Source organism: Hibiscus syriacus, unplaced genomic scaffold (assembly GCF_006381635.1).
Source record: "Hibiscus syriacus cultivar Baekdansim isolate YM2019G1 unplaced genomic scaffold, ASM638163v2 tig00110429_pilon, whole genome shotgun sequence".
In the NCBI taxonomy this organism is placed as follows: Eukaryota; Viridiplantae; Streptophyta; class Magnoliopsida; order Malvales; family Malvaceae; genus Hibiscus; species Hibiscus syriacus.
In genome coordinates this window covers 848,753-862,043 of record NW_024062733.1, presented here as the reverse complement: position 1 = coordinate 862,043, position 13,291 = coordinate 848,753, and the positions used below count along the sequence as shown (strand labels likewise).

The 13,291-nt window shown below is 34.0% G+C and overlaps 1 pseudogene; it reads left to right on the top strand.

The window, feature by feature from the left end:
* Window positions 1-3,122: 3,122 nt before the first annotated feature.
* LOC120124745 lies at window positions 3,123-10,624 on the top strand (annotated as a pseudogene).
* Window positions 10,625-13,291: the final 2,667 nt, after the last annotated feature.

Sequence of the window (13,291 nt, the reverse complement as noted above, 5' to 3'; positions counted from 1 at the left end):
GTCTAGAACTGTCACAAAAGTCTCTGAGAATCCATTGAATAACATAAAGCTGATCAAGGGACGCCTCGACAAACAAAATTAAATCACCCGCGAAGAATAAATGAGATAGATTCAGACTATTCCTTGAAAGCTTGATGGGCGTCCAAACACCCTCTGATACAGCTCTCTGAATTTGCTTGAGAAAGACGATCCATGCAAATAACAAATAAATAAAGAGAGAGGGGTCTCATTGTCGAATGCCTCGGGAGGGGTAAACGGTTCCGAAACAGCGCCATTCCAAAGAACCTGGGTTGTGACAGTGGAAACACAGTTCATAATTAGTTTCCGGAGCAATTATGGGCAGCCAATGTTCCCCAAAGAGTCATCAATGAAACCCCATTCCAGTCGATCATAAACTTTCTCAAGAACAATTTTAATGGCCATCCATTCCTTGTTACCCTATTTACACCTCATTGAATTGACCACCTCATGAGAAATAATGATATTGTCCGTGATGTAGCAACCCGACACAGAACTAGTCTGAGTTTCCGAAATCCACTTCGAAAGGAAAGGCTTAAGCCTATTCACGATAGTTTTCGTTGGAGTTTTAAAAATCATTGTGCACAAACTTATCGGCCAGAAATGAGTGAAATTCTCAGGAGCATTATTCTTCGAAATAAGAACCAACAGGGAGCGATTGATTTCCGTAGGGATCTCGCTACTCTCAAATGCTCTTCGAATGAAATCACATACGCTCGGCCCAACCACATCCCAATTCTATTGGTAGAAATACACATGGAAACCATCAATACTCGGAGCCTTCCCCAGCTGCATTTCGAAAACTACTTGGAGAACCTCGCCAGTGCTTACAGGTAGGGTGAGGCTTGCTGGTTTGTTGTGCCTTGTGCTCAAAGCACTCGAGCTACGAGTCCAGGGTTCGAGGGCCAGTATCATTAGTTGAGGAATTATTAAATGGGTAAAATACACAATTTATTGTTTTAATTCTTTTATAGGATCATATTTTACTCTTCAATGATAAGTTTTGTGTATTCCTATGATTGAAAGATAAATCATCTAATGTGATTAGTTTACTTTAAATTTTGTAGATTCTTCTTATAATATTATTATATTTTTATTTAATAAAATTAAATATTAGTAGTAGTTTAAAAAAAGAGAAATTTAATTTTTAAAAAAATTTATAAATAAATTTTATTTATTTATTTAAATAAATAATGGCAAATTTCAAACTTATAATGAATTCTAAAAATAATGTTGAGTTTTCAATTTCCACTTAAAAGTGGATATTTTAAATTATTTATAATTTTATTTCATTTAATATATATGGTTTCAGTATAAAATAAAATATTTAAATTTAAAATTATTTTTATCTTTTATTGTTAGATATCATTTTATTTAATTTTAATATTTTATTAGTATAATGACATAAATACCTCCAATATTTTTATAAATGATCACTTTATACTCTATTGTTTTTCAAAACATTTTATCTCTAAACGTTTCACCTTTTATGTGAATCAAACCTTATTAGATGGAAGATGTTAGTTGAGTAACAACCACCCATATTGAGGACATGACATTTTTACATGTGTCAAATTGTTGACATGACACATATTATGTTATTACTTTTAATAACATGACATATGTCATATCATTCCTTTTAGTGATGTGGTTTATGTCACATCAATAGATATCATTAGTAATGTATTTAGATAAATAATATTCATTATAGACTTATCTCTTTTTGTATTTATAGAAGAAAAAAAATTATAAAACAACAGAACTAATTCAGATAAAAGAGTTAGAAACTCGAAGGATGAAGGGTATATGATTGCAAACTAGAGGAACTTATATTTGTTTTTATGTTTAGGGTAAATTTCAAATTTAGCAACTGAATTTTACTCTCTTTCTTATTTCATTTATTATACTTTTAATTTTTTTAATGTACTCGTTGAATTTTACATATTGAGTTTTTTGTTACTCTGTTGTTAATTGTTTAACGATGTTATGACATGACAACTTATATCAAAACAACGTCATTTTAAGACTTTAGAAAAATCAAATTTAGACCAAAATGAAGTAAAAAAATTATATTTTTTTCTTTATTTTTTTCTCTTTTCTTCTTCTTATTCCTCCATTACTCTCCATTTTTTGTCCTCAATCTGAGCGAACTAAGATCCCGATCATCACATCGATCGTCATTATAACCACCCCAAACCACTATCCATCAACAAAGACAAATTTTATTATGTTCCTATTTTGTTTGCTGTCTAAATTTTTTTTTGAAGTAGTAGTAATGTTGTGGTAAAGCTAGTTAATTTTTTTAACCATTAAATTTCAAGTCAAATGAAGAAGATCTGAACTTAATCCGATTCCATCGAAAAAGAAGAAGAAAATAATATAACGGTTTTATGTACTTAAGGTTCATGTTTGAGTTTGTTTCGAACTTCAATTTTTGATTTCGAGTAGAGCTTGAAATTTTAAGCTCTCAAGCTTTCAAGTTGAGTCGAGTAAACTTTAAATATTTATTTCGAGTTCAATTCGAGTTTGACAATTTTAGATTCACAAGTTTTCAAATCGAATCGAATTTAGTTTAAAGGTATTCGAGTTGAGTTTAATAATACTCGAGCTCGACTCAACTCGTTTACGTTCCTAAGAAAGGGAAACATAAGGTGAGCGGAAAATGGGGGTTAATAAAGAATATAAATAATATTAATAAAATATTAATTGATTAAAAAGTAATACATAGTTAGAGAAAAAAAACAAAAAAGAGAAAAAAATTTAATGTATAAAATTTAATGATTAAATTAAAAAAAATAAACGTATAGTGAGTAATTTGTAATTTAGTTTGAAATTTGTAACCGACGAGACTGGAAGAATGAGAAAGAGCGGGAGAAAGAACATGGGTAAGTTTTATTTCAGTTGTAAATAATCAAGATTCAAAGTCTTGATCTGGGATTCGATTTGCTCATTCTTATAATTGATTGCTGCAAAAAGTTAGAGATATAAAGGAAAACTAGGAGATAGTGGAAAAGCCCAAAGCAAACGAGAAACTCCCCCCCCCCCCCTGAAAGCAGTAAACGAGAAACTTGAGTTGGTATTAAGAGTCTTCCACAAGCCCTTCGATGGAGAACATTGGGTTTTCTTTGATGACCAGTGATCTTCTTGATAACATACTTTCAAGGCTACCTGCCAAGTCTTTCGCTTCCGCTGCCGCCGTCCGTAAAGACTGGAACTCCGCTTGCTCTCGCATTCTCTCCCGACCTAAGCTCTCCTCCGCCATCTCCTTCAACCCTGTGCCTCTTGTAACAATATCTCCACTTTTTCTTTTAATTCCCAATTCAAAAGCAAAGTAATTCTTTATATTTTTTTGCTGATTTTGTTTGTAAACATTGGTGTAGGATGCTCTACAAGAGCTTTTTGAAAAGGTTATGTCGGAGCCAATTCGACCCCATTTTGTTATGGCGAGTGTTGGTCTTGGATCTGAATTCGATGACATTCTCCAATTCGTATGAAGTCTAAAAACATAATCTTTCTTTCTTTCTTTCTTAGCTACTTGCTTACTTTTTAGAAATTTTTAAATGTTTTGCTCCTTTGGCAGATGGTAAAAAAATTTGGATCAAGAACACCGATTATTGTAGTTTGTGCTAAAGGAATTCTTGGACGAGATGCACGTACTCAAGAATTTAGGGAGGTTTGTTCTTTCTTTTCTATTTTTAAGTACTTTCCTATTCTGTATCACTGTGATGCTTAAACTTTTATGTTTTTGTTTTTGAATTCTGGTTCATGAAATGGCAGGTTGTGTGGACTGAAAATACTGATGAGGAAATTACTGTAAATACGGGCACTGAATTGACTGTTGGATTCGTTCCGGGACTTAAGGTCGACGTGATCCCTCTTTTACGACGCTCTGAGGCAGAGGTGAAATTTTGTTCAGCTACTGAAACTCTAGAACAAGGAAATCCTAACAAAAAGTGGTGCTTAATTTCAATATATCAAAGGAAGACTAACATGGAAATCTTTACCTTTTATCAGCCACCCAATTGTTCAATGCCAATGGTTTACAAGTTCGTGAGAGATATTAAGAATTTTACATCCCCTGTGTCCGGTTCCACATCACCGCAAGCAATTATGATAGGGGTAAGTTGCTAAATTAGGGTCTTCTAATTGGCGGCACTTTAACATGTGGCATTTTGATTTTGTAGGATATAGTGACTCGCCTGGAACCTGTCCTTAAGATATTAGGCAAGTTTTTCCATTTCCCTATTTGCTCTCTCTTTTTATTTTATTCAGAAGATTTGTGCATGTTTATTGTTGTTTTGGTAATACTGTTTGTCTCAGATCGTACAATGTCTACGGAAACAATCATTGTGGGCGAGGAAAGATGTCAGTTGTGATAGAAGTAATGCTACAAGCAATGTCGAACAGTCGACTGACGCTGTTGCTCTTGTTTTCGCAAGAGATAGAAGCAACAAAGCCCATGGTAACTATTCCTATGATTTTGTATTTATTATTTTTTCTCAAATTTTATGAAACTTAGTAACTGTTTTAATCACTGCTCATGCATATGTTTCGCTTTGCAAGTGTAATAGGATAATATAGTGTGTTCTCATTCATCTCATTTATGTGCATCATTGTTTGGTAACATAGGTTGATGCATGTAAAATTGTCAGGTATAGGGAATATTGAATTTCATTTTGCAGCGTCAAATGGTTCCACAGCAATCGGACCAAAGTTTAAGGTTGTATACAGAACAGAGAAAGAGGATTACTATGTTACTGAGCTTGCTGCCAGAAGAGAAGGAGAGCAGGAGATTCTTGGTGCTAACATGCTAGAAGTTACCGATGACTATAAGGTATGCCCACGCCTATAAGTATCCCACATTGTAACAAACAAAAATTTACGCTCTATTTATGTCTATTAAACTAACCCAATTAATCTTTTGATTCATGGAGTCATGATTTATCAATTACATTTTTTGTTCTTATAATTTTAATTTTAAAATTTTTTAAAATACATTTTGAAAGTATTGTCAAATCAGGATAAACGCTTTTTTTTAGAAAATGCCTTTGCGACGTACGCGTAGGACGAGTATTGTAAAACGTATTTTCCGAATAGATGACATTTTGATAAATAATGACAAATGAATGTTATATTAGTAAATAATAATTCTTGGTAAAATTGCCGTGAAAATAAGTTGAATAATTTTCTTCTAAGTTTCTGTATTGGACATGTTAGTTATAATGTTGAATTATTTTTTAATGTTTGATTAATTGTCTTTTAATCTTTTCTTTTAAATTATTTAATTTTTAATGTTTCATTTTGAGACAGAAGTCCTCGTTTGGATGGAAATTGTATTAACAAATGGATGTTTTGAAAATATGAATTTTTTACTGGTCAAAATATTCTAAATGTTAGATTTTTTTCTTAAAATAAAATATTACGAGTCAAATATAAAAATAGAGATCAAATGATAATTAAATATTGAAGGTTATTTTCACAATGTCTTTTGTAAAATACCCAAAATAGAATATAAGTTGAACGAACTTCTTTGATCCCTATAAATTACAAATTATCGAAATGGTTTTTATCTCCAAACTTTTACGATTATAAGCCGAACGAACTTCATTTAAGCTTTCATGGTCTCCAAAATAGTAGAACCTTGCTTTTTTTATAGTAGAAACCTGCTTTTTTTTTATTGAGTGGATTCGTGGAAACACAATCATATGCGAAAAAAATGGATGCAACGTGAATTTTTAATATTGATTTTGTCACAAAATATCGTGGATGAACGGTGATTGTCTACCGACGACTGTTAAAACGTAAATAGACATAAATAGAGCAGGAGATTTAGAGGTGGATTACTTTGGTAAATATTTTTTTCAAAGACATCATTTCAACAATTTCCCTTGCAGATAGAAAATAACTTCTTCCCTCTTAGTTTTTCACATTGCGGTTACAAGACCACAGAACTATTCAGTTGGCTCAATAGGCGTAGCAGACAACCTTGCAATTCCATGAAGTTGAAGAGAAAGACTTTGAATCATTTTTCCCATTCTTTTTTGGTTTAAAAGAAAATATATGGCATGGATTAATGTGTAGGACTGGATCAAGAGAATTTTACTATTATTCTGTTTTCCTGCTTTCGGCCGACCTTAGTGATCCACGAGAACTATTTTTGATACCAATGGTAAAATTTAGTGGAATGATTGTTTTATTGTCTAATGAATGAATTATTGTTTTTCAACAGTGAAGAATTGCAGGAGTATCTTCAGTCGGTGGTGTAGAATCAAAAATGGTGACTCTTTCCAATTTTACGTTCCAGATCCGAGGATTGCATCATCCTCAAGAGAATGTCTCCTCTGCCCTTAGAGCGTTGAAGTTGGAATGGGATTCAACGGTGCTAATGTCTGTGGTAAAATGGAACCTTTCGGAGGTTTTGTCTTGGTAACATGAGCCGCTGAGACCATTTTTGGTCAAATAACATTGAGAGCTCCCCATTGGATACTTTCCTGGTACCCGTGGCCGGAATATTTGGCATGGTGATATGGACGTGCAACATCAGCTTAAATGCAATGAACGGGATCCCTATAGCACTGTTTATGTGCTGATGTCGTATACTCCTCGACAACCTTAGATTTACCCATTGCTTGGGTTATAGTGAGCATTTACAATTTACATTTGTAGCAAAAGAAGAAAAATAAATAAAACCAACCTTGGAGAAAGTTGTATTTTGTAAAATTTGATATTTCACGTTCACAGAAATCAATGGTCTTTTCTTTCAGGCTTTCTCGGTCAAAATTTAGGAGTATTCATCCTTAAGGTTTGAGCTTATTATATATTTAATCTATATTATTATATAATTGTAACATATATTAATCATACATTATAATTAAACAAAAACACAAAATTGTATGATGTAACTAATTAACTAATTTAACATTGTTTTTTAATTGTACGATGGAAAAGTGTTTTTGGTGCATTAGTGAGCACAAACGACCTCATAAAAAATTAGTAATGACTATATCTGTATCAAAAGGTTATCTTTAAAATATATGCTTCTTTGACTTTAACTGAAAGTACCTTAATCAAGTTGATTTTAGAGAACACTCGAGCATCTTTAAGTTGGTCAAACAAGTTGTCAACCCTAAGAAGCATACATTCTCCATAGTTAACTTATTCATTGTTGATAGTTAATACCCTGCCTTATCGACCTTTTTTCTTAATGTATAACATTAGTGCTCCTCACGATAATATGTCGGGGTAAACAAAGTCACGATTAGGGACGGGCACGGGTCGGGTTTCGGTCAACCCGACTTGACCAGAAAATTTTACATCCTCCACTCGATTTGAACCGATAAGTTTTGAAACGGTTGATGAGGAATGATGGTGATTGCTTGAGAACTAAATTGATAATTTATAAATATGAAGTGTTAAATTTATTTGATATTCCATATAGGACATAATTGATGAAATATATAAAATTTATAGCTAAATGTGTTAATATACCATGACATGTTATCATTTCCATATATAATATAATGTTTATATCAACTGAAACAACGATAATATATGATGAAAATGAAAGATTTTTGTAGTTTTGGTGATCAAAACAAAAACCACACTAATAATTAAATGACTAAATAGATAATTTACGCCTGTCCTAAAACATAAATATAAAATTTTCTAATATATAATTTATTTTTCTAAATGCTTGATTTTATTCTGCTAATTTAAATATGGTGCGGCCAAGAAAGCTAAAGCTGTTGTAAAACTCAAAGGACAAAGAGTCAAATCTAAGTTCATTTTCAACGTTTTTCATAAGAATTATTTGATTTAACTAAGGGTAAACTACATAAAGTCACATATGTTTAAGTAAATTTTGGTTTTCTCCACTGATATTTTATAAACAACAAATTAGTCGTTTGCCGTTAATCGTTGTTACTATAGGTGATGACAATTGATGTGGCACGTTAACCTCTTACTTGGATTAAGTTTTTTGCCACGCTAAGAGCCCTTTGCCCATGTCACTCCCCTTTTTATAAACCAAATTCTTGACCCTCCAATCTCATACTTGACACATTTTTCTTCACATTGAACTTCATCGATTTGGCCACCTCTTCGTAGGGCTGTAAAAAGATGACCCGACCTGCAAAACTGACTGAAATCGACCCGAGTCAAAATTGTTTTTGACCTGCACTGTGACGATCTGAAATCGACTCGAGTCGGAACTGGTGTTGACCTGAACCCGATTTACACTTGGAAATTGTGGATCCGAACCCGACCTGCATCCGACCTGAACCCGAATTGAACCGAAAATATGATACCCGAACCCGAACTGCATCCGACTGATATGAACCCGAACCCGAGATTGACCTGGTAAATAACTGGTATTACCCGACCTGTTTTCAACCTGACCTGTTTTCAACCTGACATGTTTTTAACCTGACCTGTTTTTAACCTGACCTGTAAATGATCCGACTTGTTAATGATCTGATCTGATATTTACCTGACTTTTATATTACCATGGACGAAATTATAAGATTTTAATAAAATTATGAGTTTTTTAGTTTTATGATGTAATTAAATTAATATGATTACTTTTTAAATGTTATAATAAAATATTTATTATGATATTAATTAATAAATAGCATATTATATATTATTTAATAAATTAATAAAATTATTATATGTAAATTAGATATTAATAATGCAAAGAAAATTAATAGTTTAATTTATATAAATTATAGTTTAATTTATATAAAGAAAAAATAATATTATATAAAATAACTTGAGTCTCTAAATTAGGAAAATAAAGTAAAAACTAGGAAAAGACCCACAACCCATAACCTAACTTCAACAATGTGAATGAAATTGAGAGTCTAAATGACTAACCCAAGTTCATTTTGATTTTAGTTTATCTTATAAGAGAGAAAACTGTAAGGAACAAGAGATTGAAGACGAAGAAAGTGAAAGATTTGAAGGATGATTTATAGTTGGAGAAGTGATGAGAAACAGAGAGTACACACCTTTTAATGCCCACTTTCTATACTACCACATGTGATACCGTAAAAAAAGTAAATGATAGGAATTTTTGGTGTAAAACTTTCATCATATTAGAATTAGATCAAAGAGTTCCCATTGTTCTACCAATTCCTATCTATACAAACACATATAACACTGAGTCTATTAGTTTTATCCACAAGAAAAAATCTCACAAATTGATGGTGTAACCTAATCGATAGCAAGGTCTCTCATCAATATTCTAATAAGCCTCAACTGACGAGAAAATGCTGGACAAGAGTTAATGAGCTATGACTGCCACTTTTATGTGATGATACATAACCATAAACTTGCATTGAGTAAGAATGGTAGAGGATTATACGACCAACAAGCTTTTTCAACACCTGCAATATATTCAACCACAAGGCATCAACATTCAACACAAAAAGAGACTGAACTTTGGGTGTAAAAAATTACACCGATTGCTGCACAGACCTCAATTGCATGCCTTCCCCTGCGTTGAGCTTGAGCACTAGTAAGTTGTCGAAGTACAACTCTCGAGTTATACAAAGGACTGCAATTTCATTAACACCAAATGTTAACCAAATGTTAGAATCAGATCAGAAAGACAACTTAGCATTAAACATTCTTACCCCTTTTTGAGGGCTCATAACTGCCAAGTCCAACAAAGTATAAAACATTAGGCTCATCTTACGAGAAATTCTGGATTACTTTGAAACTACAATGGGCATGGTATGCAACAGACTCTCTGTATTCCCTGATGACAGGAATACCTTGAAAATTCTTATCAAGCTATCTATGTTGGGACACAAATACATGACAAGGTAAAACTAAGTCGATTTACGAGTGGATCGCAAAAGTAATCTCCAATAGTGATTCACTCGATTATCATATCACACCGATAACAAAACAAACCCATTACAAACACATCTTGTTGACTCATAATTCACATAGAACTAACTAAAAGTATTTGTTAAAATTGGATACCACTCAAAATTAACTACTATGCGTCTATGATGCATAAGTACAATAACTTTAAAAAACATACTTGTACGAATACTCGGGTATTCCAGAGCCTGAGGTATCCGAGAAGCCTGCAGCTGCTGCTGTTGTTGAAGAAGAAAAGGAAGAAGTTGTTGTTGAAGTTGATGAGAAGGCCAATGTTGAAGAGAGTACGATTACTGAATCGGTTTCTTTTAAAGAAGAAACTAATGTCGTTGGTGAACTACCTGGGGCTCAAAAGAAGGCTCTTGATGAGCTTAAACATCTCATTCAAGAAGCGCTTAACAAGCACGAATTCACTGCCAAAGAAGAAAAACCAGTAGCTGAGAGAAAAATAGAAGAAGAAAAGAAAGAAGAGAAAGAGGAAGAGAAACCTGCTGCTTCTGTTGAAATTTCAGAAGAGTACAAGGTGGAAATTGAAGCACCCGCCTCTGTTGAAGTTAAGGAAGAAGAGAAAACTCTTCCTCCACCACCACCAGCTGATGAACCGACCGTAGACAATGACGGCGCCAAGACGGTGGAGGCAATCGAGGAGTCTGTAGTATCAGTCGCCACTCCTCCCGCAGAAACAAAGGAGGTCGCCTGTAACACCCCAATTTAGGGGCTAAATTTAAGAAATTATAAAGTGGTGGATTTAATTGGTATTTTTGGAAGGAATCAGGGATTAAATTGTAAGATTTCAAAGTTAGCAGACCGTTTTAAGAAGTGTAGGAAGTTCAGTGACTAAACTCTTGGTTTAGCCAATTTCCTTTATGAGAGAATTTATAACCCCTCCCCGTGCGGCAGAATGTATAATTTTCCAGTTTTTCTCTTCCGTTGACCCAACTTCCAACTCCGATCTACTCGCCGTCCGACCTCCAAACGACGAGCCGAAACTACTATCGTGTTCGTTGTCAATCGAGGAACAAAACCCCTCAAACCTTTCATCGTGAATCATCGCCGTTCGTCGTGAATTTCAGTCGGAAGTATCGTCGGTAATAACTCGGTTTTAGTTGGTTTTTCATCGATTCACGACGATCGGGTCATCCGTTTACGATACCTCCCGCACCATCGTGTTCGTTGCATCGTTCCGAGTTTGCCGGTGTCATCCTTGGTCTCCGTCGACGGCGGCGCGTGAGGATGTGAAGCGGTCAAAGTTTCCGATTCTTTGAAATCGAGCTCTCCGCCGTTCAAAATTGTGAACCGAGCTTTGTAAGTATCTCGAAATCGCTCAAAATAATTTTTAGAAATTTTTCCGGGATTTTAGCACTGTTCACGCGCCCACACGCGCCGCCACTGCGCGTGGGGAAGACAAAAGTGACCGGTTTGACCGGTTTGACCGGATAGTTGACCGGTTTGACCGGTCATAACCCGACCCGACCCGACCCATTGACCCGACCAGTTGACCCGACCCGACCCGTTGACCCGACCCGTTGACCCGACCCGTTGACCGTTGACCCGCGTTGACCACTGTTGACCAAAACTTTGACCGGCTTTGATCGAGCATTAAACGACCTTTGACTTCGACCGAGTATACCTATCCTGACATTTTTCGACGTTCCAAATCCGATTTCACTGTCCGTTTTTCGAAATTCGAACCCGAAGACCTCGAAATTTCCGGTCAAACCCGTTGACTTTGATTTTGACCGAATATTCTAAATTTCTGAAAAGTCATATTTTATGCTTTCGACGTCCTGAATCCGAATCCGAAGTCCGTTTTGCCAAATTCGAACCCGTAAGCCGTCTTTCACTGATTTATCACCCGATCGATCCGTTTATAGTAATTAAGCTTCGTTTCTGATATAATTTATGGTTGATATATCTGAGGAATTATTGGAAGTTGAATTAAAGATCAAAGGCATTCGAATGGAATTTTTATGGTCGATCAGTATTGCACGGAAATCGAGGTAATACTTTACTACCTCTTTATGCTTTATAGAACATGTTGGTATTGGTAAATTCATGAATGGAAATGTTTGGTCTCATATGTGTAATTAATGAAGATCTACACTAGATACGAATACGGTAGAAAGTAGATAACTAAATATGGCTCAGATGACTATTATAAGAAAATTGGATAGTTGGAATTAATTACAAGTTCTGGAATTAAGTAATAAAGAATCAACCATGGATTGTAGATTATATTTATCTCATTAAGGTACTTAGATGATAAATTATGAGAATATTTTGATTAGGGAAAATTACGAAATTACCCTTATGTTGGAAAATGACAAGAATTGTCTCTGAAGTGGATTAATAAATCTGAAAATAATTATTGATCTGCTAAACTATTGATGTGCATAAGGAATGTTAGTTTTACTTGGAAATTATGGAGAATCGGTTTTAACCCAAGAAGGTTTATGCTAGATACTAGAAGTCTTTTAAGGAATCATCTCAAGATCAAAGAATGTTCGAGGAAGCAATTAATCATAGGATCTCTATATTATTATTTTCATTAAGAGTTAATATCGAAATTATTGTTTAAGAAATTACGAAAATGCCCTTGAGAGATAAATAGTCTGAATTGACCCTGAATGAGAAAGTACCTTGAGGATTTGTACTTAACTCGATTAAGTAGGATTTAATTGTTAAGATCATGTCTTTGTACAGAAAAATTCATGATATTCCGTTTGTAAAATCTGAGAAGACACTTGACCTGAAATATTCGAATAATGAGTAAATACTGAAGAGTAATTTATCGGGAGTATTCTGCTGTCAGAATTGTTCGAAAGGACTGAAGTAAATGATAAGATTGAATTAAATAATAAGATCGGATGGCAGGAAAAGATTGAAATACCGTAGATCTGTAAAATGACCAAAATACCCCTATAATGTAAATGACTCAAGAATGTCACCAAGCTCAGGAATGATTGGATATCCTCGAGCTCTGAAATTAATGGAATAAAACTGAACACCAAAATTACCAAAATACCCTTATGACCTATATTAAGTAAATGTATTGGATTAATTAAGGAATCCAAATAAGCATAGGTGTTGGACTACCTTTAAAAAGTTATGGAGCACAACTTAAGTAAGCCGATCAACTTTAATGATATGTCAGTACCTGAACGACATAGATATTACTTGAATGTGTGTTCGTCTACTCAAGTTTAGCTCGATGATAATTTTAGAAGTATTCAGCTCAGCTCAACTCTAGATCGCATTCAGTATTAAGAATTGGACGTTTGTTCGACAAATCAACCAAGAAGACCAAATTGAATGGATCTGAAGTACAATATATATCTGAAATTCAGGAACGTTTGTATTACTATAGAAAATCCCGAAGTAA